The sequence below is a fragment of the Lepisosteus platostomus genome, chromosome 10 (assembly GCF_059453375.1).
Source record: "Lepisosteus platostomus isolate fLepPlt1 chromosome 10, fLepPlt1.hap1, whole genome shotgun sequence".
NCBI lineage: Eukaryota > Metazoa > Chordata > Actinopteri > Semionotiformes > Lepisosteidae > Lepisosteus > Lepisosteus platostomus.
Genome location: NC_142620.1, coordinates 5,759,792 through 5,777,008, shown reverse-complemented (window position 1 = coordinate 5,777,008; position 17,217 = coordinate 5,759,792). Strand labels below are relative to the sequence as shown.

General features: G+C 38.0%; 1 long non-coding RNA gene across 2 annotated transcripts in view; it reads left to right on the top strand.

The window, feature by feature from the left end:
* The first annotated feature begins 12,639 nt into the window (after nt 1-12,639).
* Nucleotides 12,640-17,217, top strand: part of LOC148653105 (uncharacterized) — a 38,268-nt gene continuing 33,690 nt past the window's right edge. The window contains exons 1-3 of one of the 2 annotated variants that reach the window (XR_015941597.1): nt 12,640-12,953; nt 14,083-14,135; nt 15,406-15,579. This is a non-coding gene — a long non-coding RNA (uncharacterized LOC148653105). The remainder of the gene's footprint in view (nt 12,954-14,082; nt 14,136-15,405; nt 15,580-17,217) is intronic. The other variant, XR_015941598.1, reaches the window with a different exon arrangement.

Below are 17,217 nucleotides of genomic sequence, written 5' to 3'. Positions count from 1 at the left end.
AATTAACATTTTCTTTCTTTTTTTCTTGTCCTTCTAAACTGTGCAGTATAGGAGCTGAAAACAAACAGCTGAAGCCGAATGACATACAGTAACTGCATCCTGTGAATATTCTTACTCTATTAAACAGCTCCCTTATAATAGCCCAAACTTTTAGCAGAGCTGTGCCTCATACATTTCACAGTGGTTATCTGTAAAAGGAAATTATAACATGCTTATTGGGGGGTGAATACTAGTATAACAAATGTAAAGGTCTTCAATTGGCTGTAATAATAAATGCATTATGCTGCAAACAGATGAACTAATCATTACCTTGCCCTCAGACCTGAGTACTGAACTACTGGCATCGAAGCTGCACATATTTGTTATGTAGGCCACAAATAAAACAGTATAATGTTAAAAGGGGACAGACATTGAGTGCAGTATTTCAGCTATGAAAGCTACACAGGCCTTTTAAATCACTCACAGTTCAGCTCTCCACTTCCTCTGAGTAATGGTCTTTTATTGGAATAGGAACCGTCATTTATCTACTTACAGTTACATCACCAAGGGACTCGGTTTTAACTTTCTTTGCTCGTTTATTGGGATTCAGTTTCTGTTGTTTGTAAAAGCTGTTTTCCACATTTTTGTGCCTGAATAAGACAAAAAAAAAACACAAGAAGACAAATTACTTGCAAGTAGACGGATTTTAAATTAAGTTATTGGCAATTCTATACTATCTTTATTCATTGCTTTCCCTGACTCGCAGTGGTTTCAGAGAAACAAAAAGGAAATCTGTAACTGAGCTTTCTTGTTTTTCCATGTTGATACACCTCAAGGGCTATCTTAGTAGCACCACTGAAGTCATTAGGGAGGCCTTCCAATCTTGAGAGTGCCTCTTAACCTCTGAATTCCAGTGCACAGAGTTATTGTAGTTCTTCCATCAGAGGTGAGGTGCTTTTGACCTCTGACAGAAGACCTTTTAATGCTTTTATCTGAATCTACATTTTACTACTGACAACATAAATTGCTCCTTATTCTAGGCCTTCCTGGTGCATTGTTGCAATTTGTATTGTACAGTTGGTGTAATGGCTTTTACTGTAGGATGGTGTGTTGATTTAGCACAGTTTAGTCCGGTTGAATGTTATAACCTGCATCTGAATGCCACAGTACAGCAAATGGCCTTTACGTCTGAAGCGAACAATGCATTTTCTTTGATTGTTTCATTATTTTTCAAGGTTTCATAAAGAACAATTATTTTCTCTCTGTCGTTTCACTTTGAATGTGTGAACATGTGAGATCCGTTGGAAAACAATATCGCGACCGCCCTGAATGCGCACATAGGTCGCGATTTTAAATTTAAATTCCCGTTTTACTTTTAATGGGATTTTGTCCATGGAAGTGGGGCCACCTGGTGGTTAAATATAGCACTGCTATTTATATGTTAGTAACCTTTAGAAGAAACCCTGCGTACAACATACTGAGAGACGAAGATTTTGTGAGCAGCGATTCTGTTTTATATTCACAAGAAACATTATTTAATCAAAACAAATGACTAAACACTCCAAAACAAACAGGACTTCACATTTCTTCAGTCGGATTTTTTAATTATGATGACTTGAACATTTTGTCTTCTTCCTAGTCCCTTACAAGCACGTGCAGCTCTACCGAGCCTCATTTCATTGTTGAATTGTCCTTATGCAGCTCTTCCCTCAGTTCCTCTGTTTCCCGATCCATCCCCTCGAGCGCTCTGGGCTCTCAGCCTCCTGATGTTCCACCTCCACTTTATCCTTATCACCACAATCTCTGGAGAGGCCTTCAGGAGAAGTAGGTTTTGGTACCATATGTGCAATGTTGTGGTCCTTGCTGGCCCTACAACTGTGTAGTTGTTAAAAATCTTCTTCTACATTGGTCTTCTGAGGTCTTCAAAGAATTTGACACCAGTGTTCCTTCTTTATGTCATGATCTTGTCTGCTCTGGGAAGCAATGCAAGACTGGTCCCACTCACCTGTGGAATGGGACACCTCTAAGGAAAGTGCTGAAGTGCTGTCAATTGGATTGGTGGAGCAGTAGGTGGGGTTTATCCCTCTGGACCAGTATTTTCAGACCAATGCCCCAGTGTAGTGACTGAGAGCTGAGCACACTGTGTTGTTACTTCAGAGACACATAAGATTCTGACTACTTGGTTTTTCACCACAGCGCTCTTGTTAAATTGATAAATTCTTACTTCTCTACCAGATCTCTCATGTAGTGGAGCTGTAGGCGCTTAATGATTACCTTGCATCTCCCTTGAGGGAGTAACACTTCAGTTTATTTATTGCAATTAATTAGATGTCTGCTGTGGGCTGGCTTTACACTGTTTCCATGCCTGTACTTTGTGTTCTAGTGACATTAGATAGTATTTCATTTTTGTATTGTTATCTGAAATTCGTGAAAAGGTGGTTTATCATCCAGAATTTCAGGAATGTTGACCTAGTTAAGAATAGACCTTCTTTCAGTCTTCTGTAAGAGCCAGAAGGAGTGGTTCTCTTTCTGCTGCATAGCCTGATACCCAATGATCTTTATCTGTCTTTGTACAGAAGGGTTCTTGCTGGATTACATGACCCTTGTTTCATCTACTGCTTTTAAAAATCTGACTCTAATGTTCGATTGATGGATTGCACACCTTGTTTACACTTGACTGCTACTTCAGATTCAGCCAGCTATGAAGATGTTATCACATCCCAGAGGTCTTGGAAACCCTACTGGATTAAATTGGTTGTAACACCCAGTTATTGTTTTCCTCATGCAGTTATTTTTTTATTGGTTGCTTTGAATTATAGCTCCAAGTTTACTCTTTTCCTTTTTGTTTAAATTCGTTGCCTTTTATACTTTTATTGTTAATTTTTTAAATAATCAAAAACCAGTACAAAATAAAACATCCCCTCTCATCCCTACCCACAATGGCGTTCCTAAAGAAGGAGAAAAATAAAATGAAAACACCTATAACTGATTAGGCTGTCGTGTTTTTAATACAGCGGATTGTTTTCTGTTCTAAATGTGAATAAAGGAAAAGTTCATACTCCTCCATAGGCTGCACCACTGTAGTTGTTTTGCAGTTACAATAATTAGGATAAAAAATATTACTTTATGGCTGTATTTCCTCAAATGGTTAATATTCTTGAGTGATTCCATGTTGAAAAAACTGTGCTTGGTTCTTGGATTTAATATATTATTGTGGACTGGTTGACACAAAAATGTATGTAGTAAGATCCAAATATCTGAAAGATCCTTGTAGTGAGTTTGTGCCAAAAAGAATATTATTTTTGCATCATGATGACTTTCCTTGAGTTCACTCACTTTGATTGTTTGCAGCTTAAGGACGTTTGCTCTGTTGATCACAGTGTTCTTCACAATGGGTTCTGCCAGCCCAGCCCCACCTGGTTAAACCCCAACAGGAAAATATCAATTAATCTCCCTTAACAGAGCTGGAGTAGGGGTAATCCTCTCATTAAACTGTTTGAACTTTTCAGCATGTAAACAAAGGAGAGATAATTGGTGATTGGGGTTGTCTTGTTTTTGTGGTGAATCTTCAAGAGGCTTTAGGTTCAGCCTCTTTGTAGCAGCTATTGTTTCTCATCATTTCCACTAATCCTTTCTTGTCAGGCCATTAGTACACACTGATGACCAAATACAGGGTGTGTAGTCCGTATTTCATTTCAGTATTAGACACTATATTTTCTTAATTCTTTTCCCACCTGGAGAACTTTAAAACCTTGAATGTGAATAATGATTTTGTGCAGAGAATGGTCAATACCAGAATGCAAACTAAATTCATAACATAGTGGCTTGTGTAAAAGTGCTATACTGTACATACCCATAATATTCCTGAGCTGGTTCTGGGAGATTGCAGCTGTAGAGTCTTCTCTTTATTCTGATAGACCTCTTGTACAATTTCATAAGCAAGGAATTGGGAAAGGATGGATTTCATTTCCTTACTTTTTATAGACTTCCATCTTGTTGCCTCAGTTTACTTTGATGAAGTGTCCAGCCCCATAACTAGCCAGAAAATCCATCTTTCTTTTAATTGGTTTGGTTTCAGCATCCTGATTCAAGACTGATGGCACAAACACTTCCAATATGCGATTATCATGGAGATCAACACTTCAGAGTCTCCTGGTGACCTGGTGGAGTCCAGTTTGGCATTGTTCTTTTTGGTTACTGTACTAATGCAAACAAATTTTTAATTTTGAGGGCATAAGAAGAGTTACAAATGTAAGAAAGCTGTTCGGCTTATCCAGCCTACTTGGTAATTAGTAGCTAATTGATGTGAAGATCTCATCCAGTCGCGTCTTGATAGAAGCCAGGGTACCAGCTTCAACCACATGCCTGGGAAGATCCCACAACCCATAAAAGAGAAAGAGAAAAATGTTGATAATTTTACAAGTGGTAAATAAACTAGCCAGTTGACCAGCTAAATCGTGTAAGTTCTATGAACATTTCTTGCTTACGACAAAAAATTTGGTTAAAGCTTGCAAGCACTAAAGCAATTAAAACACCAGGGGTTCAAACAGTCAATATCATTTTCCAAAATGTGTTTAATTAAAATTAATCATCAGCTGCATTATATAGCCTCCCGCAGTGAAAAGTGGTACACTGATTCTCACACCGAAACGGCTGTCTTCAGGTTTGAAGTTCTCCAAGAGATGATTAAAGCTTTGAGACAACTGTGGACAACAAACAATAACAATCCTTTTTTTCTCTCATTAAAAAAAAAAAGTTTTGCTTCTTGGGTTTGTTTTATTCCCAGAGCCACTGCATCCATTTCACTTGCACCAAGCTCAGCCATTTTTAAGTGTCAGTGTTTACTGAATAGGTTCTGAAGTTCCTAGTCCGTATTAATCTATCGGAGTCCTTATGTGTCAATGCAGCTGTGTACGTTTCTGACTTCTGCGTAGACCTGCTGTCAGCCTAGAATTTCCTGTATTCATTAAATGGTTCATGCCTACACTTAAGTATGAATATGTGGGATATTAGTCGTAAAGCTGCTACAAGGGTAAAAAAGGCTTTTTAACAAGAAACAAAGAGAACCCAAAGTGGCTTGGAGCTCAGGGCTGAGCTGAAGGATTACAGTGTGGTAAAAGAAGCCTGTGTTTGTTTGCAGACAACCTCAGAGCCTTTAATAATGGCTTGCTACCTGGCTTCATAATAGTTGTCAGTAGGGGGAAATACAGGTTAAAAGGGTTAAAAGAGTCTGTTTTCATTTCGTTACTTCTCTGTTAGGGGGGCTTAGTGGCCATCGCCCAAAGGAAGTATGACGTCCTGGAAGCCATCGTCTGAAGACCGCGCTGCTTGGGCAGCTGTACACCAAGGGGCATCACCTAGTGCCGGGGATTTATTAACAGCTCATTAAGTAGATTTGTGCGAACCTCCACTTTTGCTTGTGACCTTTCAGGATCAACCATCAGGTTTCTTCCTGCCTGTGGAGGCTAAATCCCAGCTTTGTCTTCCAGGGAGCCCTGCACTGCACTGCACACTCCCTGCTGGCAGAGAGAGGCTCAAGGGAGAGGAAACCTCTTTCCTACCCTAATGAGAGACATTGTTTTCCAGCAGAGTTTTGTTCTCTGCCCTTGCTTCCTTTGTGGTCAGTTTGGTGGCAAGCAGCTCGCCCTGGTTGAAACTAGACAGCAACAGCAGACTTTTTGTCTGTGCTGGAGAAACTCATCCAGCACCAGACTCTGCAAATACCAGAGAACTATCTTCACACAGTGTTCATTTGCCAGAAATTCACAATCTCATTCTAATTAATGAGAAGTTATTTTATTTAGTTTTATTCAATTTTTTAAGCTTGTGTTATACAGTAGATTGGTTATTCTGTCCCACCGGGTTTGTGTGCTGTTGAACGATATCAGTCATTTATGTCACTCAATTGTCACTCATTGATTCCGACTTTATTACTTCATGACATGTAAATACAAGGTGTTTCTTCGAAAAAATAATTTAGAAAGAGTTAAAGGAAATGAGACACAACAGTGAAATGATAGAGCAGGCCCAGCAACAGAGATCAATCGGCTAGCTCTACACACTGTTCCCCAGAGACACATCCTCCTCAATTCTTAAATAGCCTTTGTGGAAACCAGCTTTTACTTAAACATTCGTGTTTCCCATTTCACCTGTTAACACTCTTGACAGCTATCATCATGAACGAATTGGTAAAGTTCATAAACGTTGCTTTGTAAGGTCAGATCCATCCAATGCGAGGTACTGTAGCTGTGCTGATCAATTGGATCCAGCGTAGTATTCTGGAATTTATTAAGCCTAATGCTAACCATTGTAATTCAATAAACTATTCTGAAATCTGTTCATTTACGTTATTAGGTGAATGATAAAGTAAAGGAATTCCTTTGGCAAGATACAGCAGCATTGAGTACTGAAACAACTGATGATCTCAAGAGCACATCGGCATAGAAAATTAGAGTAGTGACCAACCTTCTTCTTCTCTGTATGTCACACATCCTTCGTCTTAATTAGCTTTATCAGCCTAATGAAGATGGCAGCACAAACAGTTCGTCTCACAAACATCTGAACATTTTCCTGCTTGATTTAATTTTGTTTGCAATGTGTTAGACAAACTGACACCGGAGGGTAAAAGTATTTATATTAAAAGTCAATGGATGCATTTTTTCAAATACAGGTCATAGAACACGGTATCACGCAGAAAGGCAGATGGTTTCAATGAGCAGACGTTTCCCATACATATGCGGTGCACCTCAGCTCTCCCTTCTCGTATACTAGGCCTTCAGTTTATCTTGCTGGTTTACTGTATGACATTAAAGCAGAGAACAGAATAGTCAATGATTCTCAGACATGGCCCAAATCAGCAGACCCGGTGTCAATATTTTTCCAATATAGATAGATGTTGAACATGCTTAATATTTTTACGGGAAAACAGAGGGAGTGGGTGGGGGGAGGGACAGGGAAAACACACTTACAGTAACTTGCGTTGCTTGGGGGCCAAAAATGTCTCCAAAACAAATAAAAGCTATAGGCATCTATTCTGGCCACTTTTAAAATAGTAATGAGGTTGTTGTTACAGCCATATTGAGCTAACGCTAAAAGAGGATCCTGTCGTATCAATAAATTCATTGATTCCTCCCTTTCCTATAGTCAGTGGACTAAAGGAGAAAAGGATCAGTAGCCGTTTGACCTTCAGTGTGTATTAAACAAACACCAGATGGTAAAGATTCTGCAAATCTATTATTCCATTCCTGAGAGTGGTGCCCCCTCTCTTGCATCCTGCTGAGCCTTTATCTCTGTCTGTCATAGTGCCAGTGCTAGCTGAGCATTGCGTTTCATACATCGCAGCACCCTAAGGGTGTCCATTAGCTTCATTTACTTTAATCTTTAATAATCCAAATCCAGCCACATTACATTTTGGAATTACCTAATGGCATTGAGGATTTAAAAGGCAAAGGAGTGAAAGATAATGACAGGATTTAGAATGTTGGTTTCTGAAATTATTTGGTTTAATTGGTAGGACACGGCAGTATTTCCTAAGATATGATGTGGGGAGAAAACTTGACTCTTTTCATCGTTCTTTTAAGGCAACAGTTATTTCTTTGATATCGTCTTGGCATGGGAGCTTCACATTAAAAGGTGATGCATCCAAGACACTGCTTGTCTTGAATTAACATATTGATTTTTTGTTATTTTGAATTGTTTTGATGATCAATTGGTCTTATGGTCCTCTCCTTCATAGGTGCATGGTCTGGTTATTTGTTTCAGGTTTGTTATCCTTTCGCAGTTGCAGTTCTGTCTTTTTGTATTTTCGCTGGTTTTAGGTGGATTTCTGTTCATATGTTTTAATTTTCATTGGAACGCAGGGATTCCGTTTTTGTATTTAAAAATATTCCTGGTTTAGTTTTTAAGGTATCCATTTTCATTGCTTTGCAGTGTAGTGACACTGCTTCATATCAGAGTACTGTTCTGTGCTACAGAGATGATGAAACTGCAGATTTCATAATTCATAATTCATAGCTGCAATTGTCAATACATGTTATTGTAGGTAAGTCTGAAAACCATGCTGACAGTGTAGTCTAGCATGACTGCCAAATTTTTCTTTTTTTCATTTAATCTTTTTGGTTTAAATTGGAATCTGTCAGGATTCTGAAAGCAGTGTAATATTTCTCATTTTATGTTCCTGGTATTTCCTGATTCTACTAAATTAGGTTCATTTTAAAGTTCTGAATTGATCAAATTCTGTATATGGTATGGTAAAAGGTTTAAATAATAAATTATGACTTGACTTTGCTTGCAGTACTGCATTTGACTGCTGTTACACTGCAAATTAAAATGGGGGGTGATTCCAGTCAAGAAGGCCTAATCAATATCCTAAGATGAACATAGGAATTGCTCATTCTTAACAATATCTAAAATGTGGTAGAGTATTACCTAAGTGACCTAAGTCCTTTCAAAATCAAACAGTTGGCATTATATGTCAATTTAAGCCTTTTCTGATTAAATCGTTATGTTCTTACAGAAAAGCTGCCAGGCTGGCTTCTTGCTTGAAAGCACCGTGTAATTTGATGACTTTTTGATGGTGATGAATTGTGAATCAGAGGAACACAAATTCCAGCCCAGAGTGTAGATCAGGTAAAGAATTTCAGGGTTGTGTAGCAGAACATGGACATTAGGAATCTCCCGACATGCTTCTTCTAAAAACGTCTTTCACATGATCTCAGTAAGTTTCTTTCTTTTTCTCAAGTCCAAATTTAATTAGTTTAAATAAATGAAGATATGGGTTACCGTTTTTAGTATAATGTTATGGTTAATTTATTATTTAGCTACATGCTCAAAATCAGCTTTAAGAATATAGTACTTTAGTATTTAGTACTTTTTGCCGATGTCTTATTATGTTTCTTGTTTTCCCATTAGCCATCTCCCTCCTAAAGCGAATCTGTGTGAAGAATATTCTATTTGTTCTTTCTTGTGTCCCTAAGCCGGTTCAACACAGGTATCCCTATCGCCATCTCTGCCACCCGACCCAGAGCTAATCTGAGGAGGCCCCAGCTAAAGACTCTTTCTGTTTTCTCCTCCACACTTATTACTGACAGATCAAATCCAGTCTGTTGTAATCCTGATCGGTTTCGTGAAGTCATGAAGCCTTGTGAAGCTTTTTGTTTGATGGATCAAAGCAACTCTGTCCACGAGGCTGTAAGGAACGAGGAACTCCTTCAAGTGTCATTTTATGTCATTAACAATTTTCAGAAGGTATTACAGATAGGGCGGAGTGATTAGAATTGAAAGGAGGGGATCTTTTTCCCTTCCAGGAATATCCCATGAGACTTTGTGAGTGTGTGAAGTTTCATCTGATTAATGGGGGCAGAAGATGACTTTCTGTTCTATGGTGAATTGCTTTAGCTAAATCAAGTGTGCAGTACTTTTTATAACCTAGCATAATAAGCAGGAGACACGGAGCTACAAAGCAAATCCATACCACACTTGTGAAAATTATAAAGTTCATTGAAAATGGAAATCCCCATCAAATTAAATATACCAAACTAAAAATAAACCATAAAGAATGCAGTATTTCACCACCCATTGGAGCATATATTTGTCTTGTTCATTTGTATATTTTTGGGTACCCGTTTGAAATTGAATTTTTTTTTTCTTTCAGGTGAAAGGCAAAAATTGATAATGAATTTCAAAACTCTTTCCATAATTTAAAAATGCACAAGTGTCCTAGAACAACTGTTTTGAAATTATACTAATTACCACTTGGTAAACACTGTCTCTCGGTCATGCAAATTCTTAAACTGTTTCAGTGAAATGAAAGGCAAGAACTAGTAATTAAATCATGCTTCGGGGGTACTGCAATTATTTTATCATTATAACATCAGCACTATTTTTAATTAAATAAAAAAGTTTTCTAATTAAGAGTCACAAACAAAAATCCCGAGCATTGTGTTGTGTGAAAAAAGCTTATCTTATGCTGACAGGTTTCTCTGAACTTAATTCCTCCAGAGGACATAAATACAAGTTCAAGCAGCTGTTCCTGAGTTTGAATTGTTAAATTGCTTCACTTACAATCATAGATTTTTCATAGGTGACTTCGGTCAGTTTATCAGATATTCATCATCATATTTCTCTGTTTCTCTTAAAAAATCTAGATCACACCTCTTCAAAATAACCTATTGAATTTAACACTCAAGGAAAACAAAAAATAATTGCTTGTGTGGAGCACAAATTATTCAGATTTATATCTAAGTCATTCCATGCAGAATTATCCCATTAGCAAGACTTCAATCAGACAGGTATTACTGTTTATTTCTGTAAATACTGCACCCTTACTGTAAATGCCTCCACAGTTTAAATAAACCTCACTGTATACTTCATTAATTAAAGCTACACATTGGCCTGATTTGCTGATCAATAGAAAATGTGTGCATTGTGAGAACAAGCTACCAAATGCTGGCTTGTTCATTTTTTTCCCTGTTCTATATGCATGCTGATCACAGGCAAAGGATTCAAAATGGTCTCACTGCTCAACTTCCAGCAGCAGAAGCAATTTGGGATGCAACACCTCGTGATGCTTATCTGTGGATTGGCTCGGAATTATTCACTGTTCTCACTTAGTGTCAGGTGTTGCAAGTGAATAGAGGAGCAGTGAGGTGCATCTAACACTTCTGTCTGTACCGCATGATTCAAGAAATCTGATGCCTTTAAAAGGGTCTTTTTTAGCTTGGATTCATGGGAAGGAACCTTAAGTTTCAAATAGACGTGTCCTGTCTGTTTACATACTTGGGTAGGCCTGTTATTTTTATCAGTTCATTTGCCTAGCGGATTTACCTCTGGTGACCTGTAGAATTGCAATAGATACAGTCCAATTCACTGTGAACGCAATTCACAATTCTACAGTGGTAATCAGGAAAATATCCGGATTAGCAGAATGAACCTTGTATGAACTATTCGGTTTTACACCACTCCAATGAAACGATTGCGGTACATTTTTGTGTATTGCTGTGGACGATCGCATGAAATCTAAGCGATACTGCAGAAGTATTTACAACAAAAAAATATTTTTTTATATGCCTTACAGGGTACTAAGGTTTCCAAGTAAGAAGCCATTTTTTTCCATTTTGCATGTTGTTTAGTGTAAAGCTGTGGTGTGATTTATCCCAGTATTAATACTTACAGTACCTGTATCTCTTCCTTGCTCCAGGAGGATGTGTTAATGAGAGGGCCTGGCTTTTCTTCACTCAGAATTTCAAACCAATTTCCTGGTATGGTGACAGGGGATATTGTGCTGTAGGACTCACAATCCTTGAGATGTTAAACCGAAGTCCCGACTATTTGGTCATTAAAGGTTACAAGTGCTGTCTAAATCTGAATAAGCATTCTTACTTTCACTCCTGATCTGCTGTGTGGTGGGGCCACTGTGCTTCAGGAGTGGACAAAGTAGGCTCCCCCCTACAGTATATCTTAAGTTCTCTGGTGGACCATATAGGATGAACAGCACTATATAAAATGAATCATTATTAATTAATAATAGTAATAATTATTATTATTATATTAATTACATTATTATTTTATAAAATAGTTTTTTATTCATGGCCGTTTATTATTATTAACCAATTCCAAGTGTTTTCTTTATATTCATACTATGTCTTAATAACGTCTGTAATTCATATTTTGGTCTAGTTATTCATTACCTTAATCCTCCTTTAACAAGCTAAAAAAATCCATTCAACTCAACAGTTTGGTGATTGATAGTCTTAACTAATATACCTATTTTGACTAGAGTTAGCTGATTAAACTCATTTTAACTTCCTCTGTTAACCCTCTGTTTAACAGATTAGTAAGGGGAAAGGGGTGTCCTTTATTGTAGAATTATGTATGTTTAATCACAAATTATTATTTTTTCTGGCTATAAACACACTATCATATGTTTAAAATGTATATGCTTCTTAGATGTTTTGTATGTACATGTATCATAAATATACTGTATAAAATCCGATAATATGAGCATATGAGACACAAAAATGACCCATCATGATCTTACCTCTATTAGATTGGGCACCATCTTAAATCCCTGAGTTTTAAACCTATGTAATATTTACTTTTATCTTGTTTTGAGATTTGAGCATTTCATGATTATTATGGGGGAAAGTCCGGTCTGCTTTAGCAGATTTTGTCTGTTTAATCCGAAGTCCCTGAAAGCAAAGTCCATTCAACTGAGAGGTTACTGTCCAGTTTATTCAGCCCAGTTTCAGCTTTGAGCACTTGAAGGGAGTGTAAAGATCAGAAACAGGAGTCCCAGACCAGTACTTAAGGTCCAAATGCTGGGCTCTTTTAAGAAAAGGTTTGTGCAAAATGTTATGCTCACTTAGCTGCTAAACTACCGAACAAACATGAGGGCTCCTCTTCTTTGAAACCTCTCTCAAAGAACTTGTGTGATCTGTGCCTCTTTATGTTATTGGTTTTGGCAGCATGACCAGTTAACGGAATTGGCAGATTTTAATGTTAAAGTAAGTGGCTTATTAGTCGTAATTTTGCATATGTTGTTGCTATAATTTGTGTTATAGCCAAAAAAAAAAAATTGAGATAAGTGCCCTTCTTACATACAAATAAACGCGTCGGCAACAGGTGGATATCCTGGATATATATCCTATATTGTTAAGTGATGCTTCCTGTTATTTCTTTGTAACAATGCTAAGAAATGTCATTTTTGGGGTCTTCTTCCCAAAGGATCCCAAAGTGTTTTACATGCAGGACAGGACCTCCTTCATCTACCACTGAGATGCAGCTTTTAGCAGGGTGACTTGTGGTAGCACCCCATGCAGATCAGGTGGAGAAATGAGAAATTACCTCACCGATTAAGTCAAGGAGGAAATTAATGGTTGATTTGTGAAAACACAGAATGGAATTTACCCAGGACACCAGTTTAATCTGTCTCGTACCTTGAAAAGAACTTGACTGACTATATTGTCAGGGCCTTGGTTAGTTTCATTTTTTAATGTCTCTCATCATATATCATATCTCATCATCTTTGAATTAACATGCACTTGAGAAAACAGTATCTGTCCTTCCCACACCTATTCCATTCTGTTTTACAGTAAGAATGGATTCAGTAGTTTGATTAGATCTTAATGAATGCAATCGAGGAATGAAATATGTAAAGTATAATTGGAATAACTTGCCTAGCTGAGGGAATGGCAGCCAAGCTGTGAGGATAAGGCTGTCCAACCCCCCCCCCCCCTCCCTCACTACAGGGAGGAGTGAGCTAGGGTATGGCTGCAAGGGTGTAGATGGGGTGGAAGGTGGGTGTGTGAGAGAAGGGAAGTCCTGGGTTCGAGACTTGTATATGTAGCTGAGTGGAATCCAACCTTCCTTCTGAATGTCTGCTATCAACTCCATTAAGTATGTTATACATACCACATATGATACATATATCAGGTATCGTATATGAAAGTTACATAAATGTATGCACAACTATTTTGGCGGCTTCATAGATCTTTCAAAAAATGTATATCATTTCACCTTTGAATAAAACAGGGGAGGGATATAAAACAGGGGTGGAAAAAGGCATTGCCTGCACTTTGAGTTATTACACGTGCATCATAACCTGTTCACCGGCAATCTGGTGGAAATTCTTTGGATGTTGCTGAACAAAGAGCGCTGATGTTGGCATGCAGAGAAAAAAATGATATGGTTAAAACCTATACTCGATTTCAGGGTCATTAATTGCACCTCCTAATGGGCATTTCACTTTATATGACTATTTTCTGATGTGAAAGCCTCTTCATCTAAATTAGAAACCACATTGGGTCAGACCAGAGTGTTAGTCATAGCCCCATGGTATGTTTGGAACAATACGTTCTGTAGTGTAAAAAAAAAAAATTTAAATCACAGCCGCAGACTAGAATGGCCTTAGAGAACACTATGCCTCTGTAAGCAGTTAGTGGCCTTTCTTTTTTGAAAGATACTACCTACATTGTTTGATATGCATGTTGAGAGAATGACAAATGCCATACAGTGACCCAATGTACTATTTCTCATTTTGTTCTATATTATGTTAGTCTAATGGCTTTCCAGTTTTAAAAGTTAATTTCATTTGACTTTATGCAGCACCCAGGCTCCAGAAATGTGCCACTGCGAGTCACTGCTGACAGAAATAAATGGTAAGTCATTTTTTTTTATCACCATTACACACAGGATTTGGACTGTCTTACTATGTGTTTTTTAAAAGCTTGAATTATAAAATCTAATATGTGAATTGTCGGGTAGAAACCTTCAAACATCATTTAACAGACATAGTGACTAAATGAATGCTTGAAATTATTGCTACTTTCTTGTGAAAAGGGAGTGGTTCTGCCATAGGATTCATTAATTCAATTTGGAAACACTGTGGAAGTCTTAGCATTGTAAATCTTCATGCTTAAAAAAAAAAAGCAGTGTACCGTTTATTTTTTGTATTAATGTAAAAAGACAGGCTGTGGTGTGACTCACTATGACTAACAGCCTGATAGCAAAGGCCTTGGGGGTCAAGTTACATTAATAAATTCGTGCTGGGAAAATAGTGTTCCTGAAAGATACAATTAAAGCTTAGGGAATGAAGACTTTAGTTTTTATCTTCTGATGCTGGTTTGCATGATCTGCTGTTTTAAATCTTCACGTGACAACTGAATTAAAACAATTAGGCATGTCCCCTTTGATGTATAACATGGTAACCTGGTAACATCATCATCGTTTTCAGAAGAACATTTACATAGTGCTTTTCATCTCAGAGGCTCATTCCAAGTATTCTTCTGTTTTGTATTCCCTTAAATAACTTGAAAAAGCCTTATGTAAAACAAAGAGAGGCCGGGGTTAATCAGAAATCATGCATATTATATGTCTGGTAATTTACGGAGGGCTTCAGTTTACCTTTGGGGTAGTTGACAGAAAGCTGCCGCCCCCTGAGAATATACAGGAATTTGTGATTGGTCATGTGTTGAAGTTTGCATTTAATTTGGGTCTGAGACAAGACAGGAATGCTCAGGTGTCCACGTCAGTGCTGCACACAACATCACATGAAATCACTTGTGTTTACATTCTCATCGAGCCAGAGCACAGGGCTGCGACTGGCCAGCACTGTCGGAATGGAGCCCCAGGAGGGTGGCCCTTTCGGGGCAGAAGAGCTGTCCACGGGCTAAGCAGTGGGAGATGTCTGGGGCACACTGCCACCTGCTCCATCTCTGGGCCTGGTCCGGGGTAACACTGCCTCATGTGGCCCGCTCGTGCGGGCACCCAAGTGAGCTTCACCATGGAGCGGCCAGGTCAGGCCCCTAATTGCTCGGCTTACCAAGGATGCGTCATGGCTCATTAGCAGTGCAGCTGTAAATTGTATTCAATCTGGATGTGACCTTCAGTAAACACAGGAGAGGATATTCATATAATTTTTGCTGGCAGGGCCTGCCAGGATCCTGTGCCAAATGCGAAGAGGGAGCAAACAAGAAGGTTTTGACTGAGGTCTGCTGGCTTTCTGGTGGAATCCCAGAGTTCATCGGGTTATCACAACACACACCCTCTCGAGGCTTTAATAAAGTCCCCCTAACAGGCAGTACTGTTTTGTTGGAAAACTAGGTAAGCCTCCCAGTACAGTACTTTATTGATTTCTGTTTTCATTCTTTCGAATCCTAAGTCAACTTGGAGTGAATACTGAGAAGGTATGATAGCTTGCATATGGCATCTAACTGGAGCTTGTAGGAGAAGAAGGCAGGCAGAAGTGATGCCCAGTTCAACAGTCAAAATATTAGTTTACATATTCAGAAACTATTGTATTAGCAGTACAATTAGCAAGGCACCTCAAGTTACTCTGATCAATGTCGGTGAAACATTCTTTGCAAGTCATATCTTCTGCAAGGTAAGATACAAAGATTATTTTTCTTTCATAAACTGTAAAGCCATTCGAAATGGATTATGAATGGTAACTTTATTGTTTCCTCGTAATCACGTCATTATCTTGCTGTATCTCTCCATAACACTTATTGGAGATTTTGTAAAGTGTTTTTTTTGCATGGCAAATCCCTAAACCTCTATTCTGCAACTACAGTGAAAGTGGAAAACCTGTTTGACTCACTCACAGAAACGTGATTGTCTGTATAGCTGGATCCCTTTTCTTCCCCATGTAATGTGGCAGTGAATGTCTTGCACCTGAAGATTCGCTCCAAATTGTTTGATTTCTGGATATACAGTATACTTGGAAAACAGCCAAACCCTGTACCTGTTTATCTAAAGAAAGGATTAGTGACAATCAATCTGACATTTAGTAGAGAATGCCAGCTCTGGAGTGCTAGCTGTTTTAACACCTGCATCGAATTGGTTAAGATCATTTTAAGGCTCTGTCAGTTCAACCTTTTGTTGTCTGATCAACTGCAGAAGCTCTGTAACCCCCATCCCCTATTAGAGTAGACTGAGGGAAGTTCTACCACAAATGAAATCTGTAAAGTGTTTACAAAATGACTAAGCTCAGCAACAGTGCCTATGACTAAGACACCTGGGGCTGCTATACCATGGCAAGTACTGTATGCTGAATGATATTTAAAAAAAAGAAATGTGATTGCTTCCAGTGGTCGTTTTTTTTTAACACCTCTCATTATATTTAGCATTGGAAATTAAATTGCTTAGTTTCTCTGTTGATATCTTTAAACCGTGAGTCTAAAAATTCACATTTTCCTACAGAAAGATTCGATAATTAAATTGGTTAACTTTGCTGTAATATGGCAGCTATAGAATTTGGGTTTAAGAGCTACAGTATTTCCAGTAGATATTCTGAAAGATTTAAATGTGACCACAAACTAGTTGGACAATGTGACTCTAACTACAGTATGGACACTATATGAGACCTTCTGTTGTAAAAACCTTCTATAACTATCTTTTGTGTGTGTTCTGTTAATGATTGTTATTTAGGAATGTTCAAAGATCTATCAGTGTAGTGCTTTTATATTTTATATTCATTAATCAATGTCATTTGTATTAACATTACATTGCAAGACTTATAAAAACAATAAAAATATATAAGTAATCCTTGCCAAGCTCATAAGAAGAATCTGTTTATCCTAGCTGATAACCTTACACCCTGACAGAATACACACATCAATCCCAGCTCTAGACATAACACACTGCAATTCACCGTGCTCAGTTTAATTAGCATGGATAGGGTTTCCAAACTGCAAATTACAAGGAATTCAATAATGCAATCTCCTTTTCCTACTCAAATGT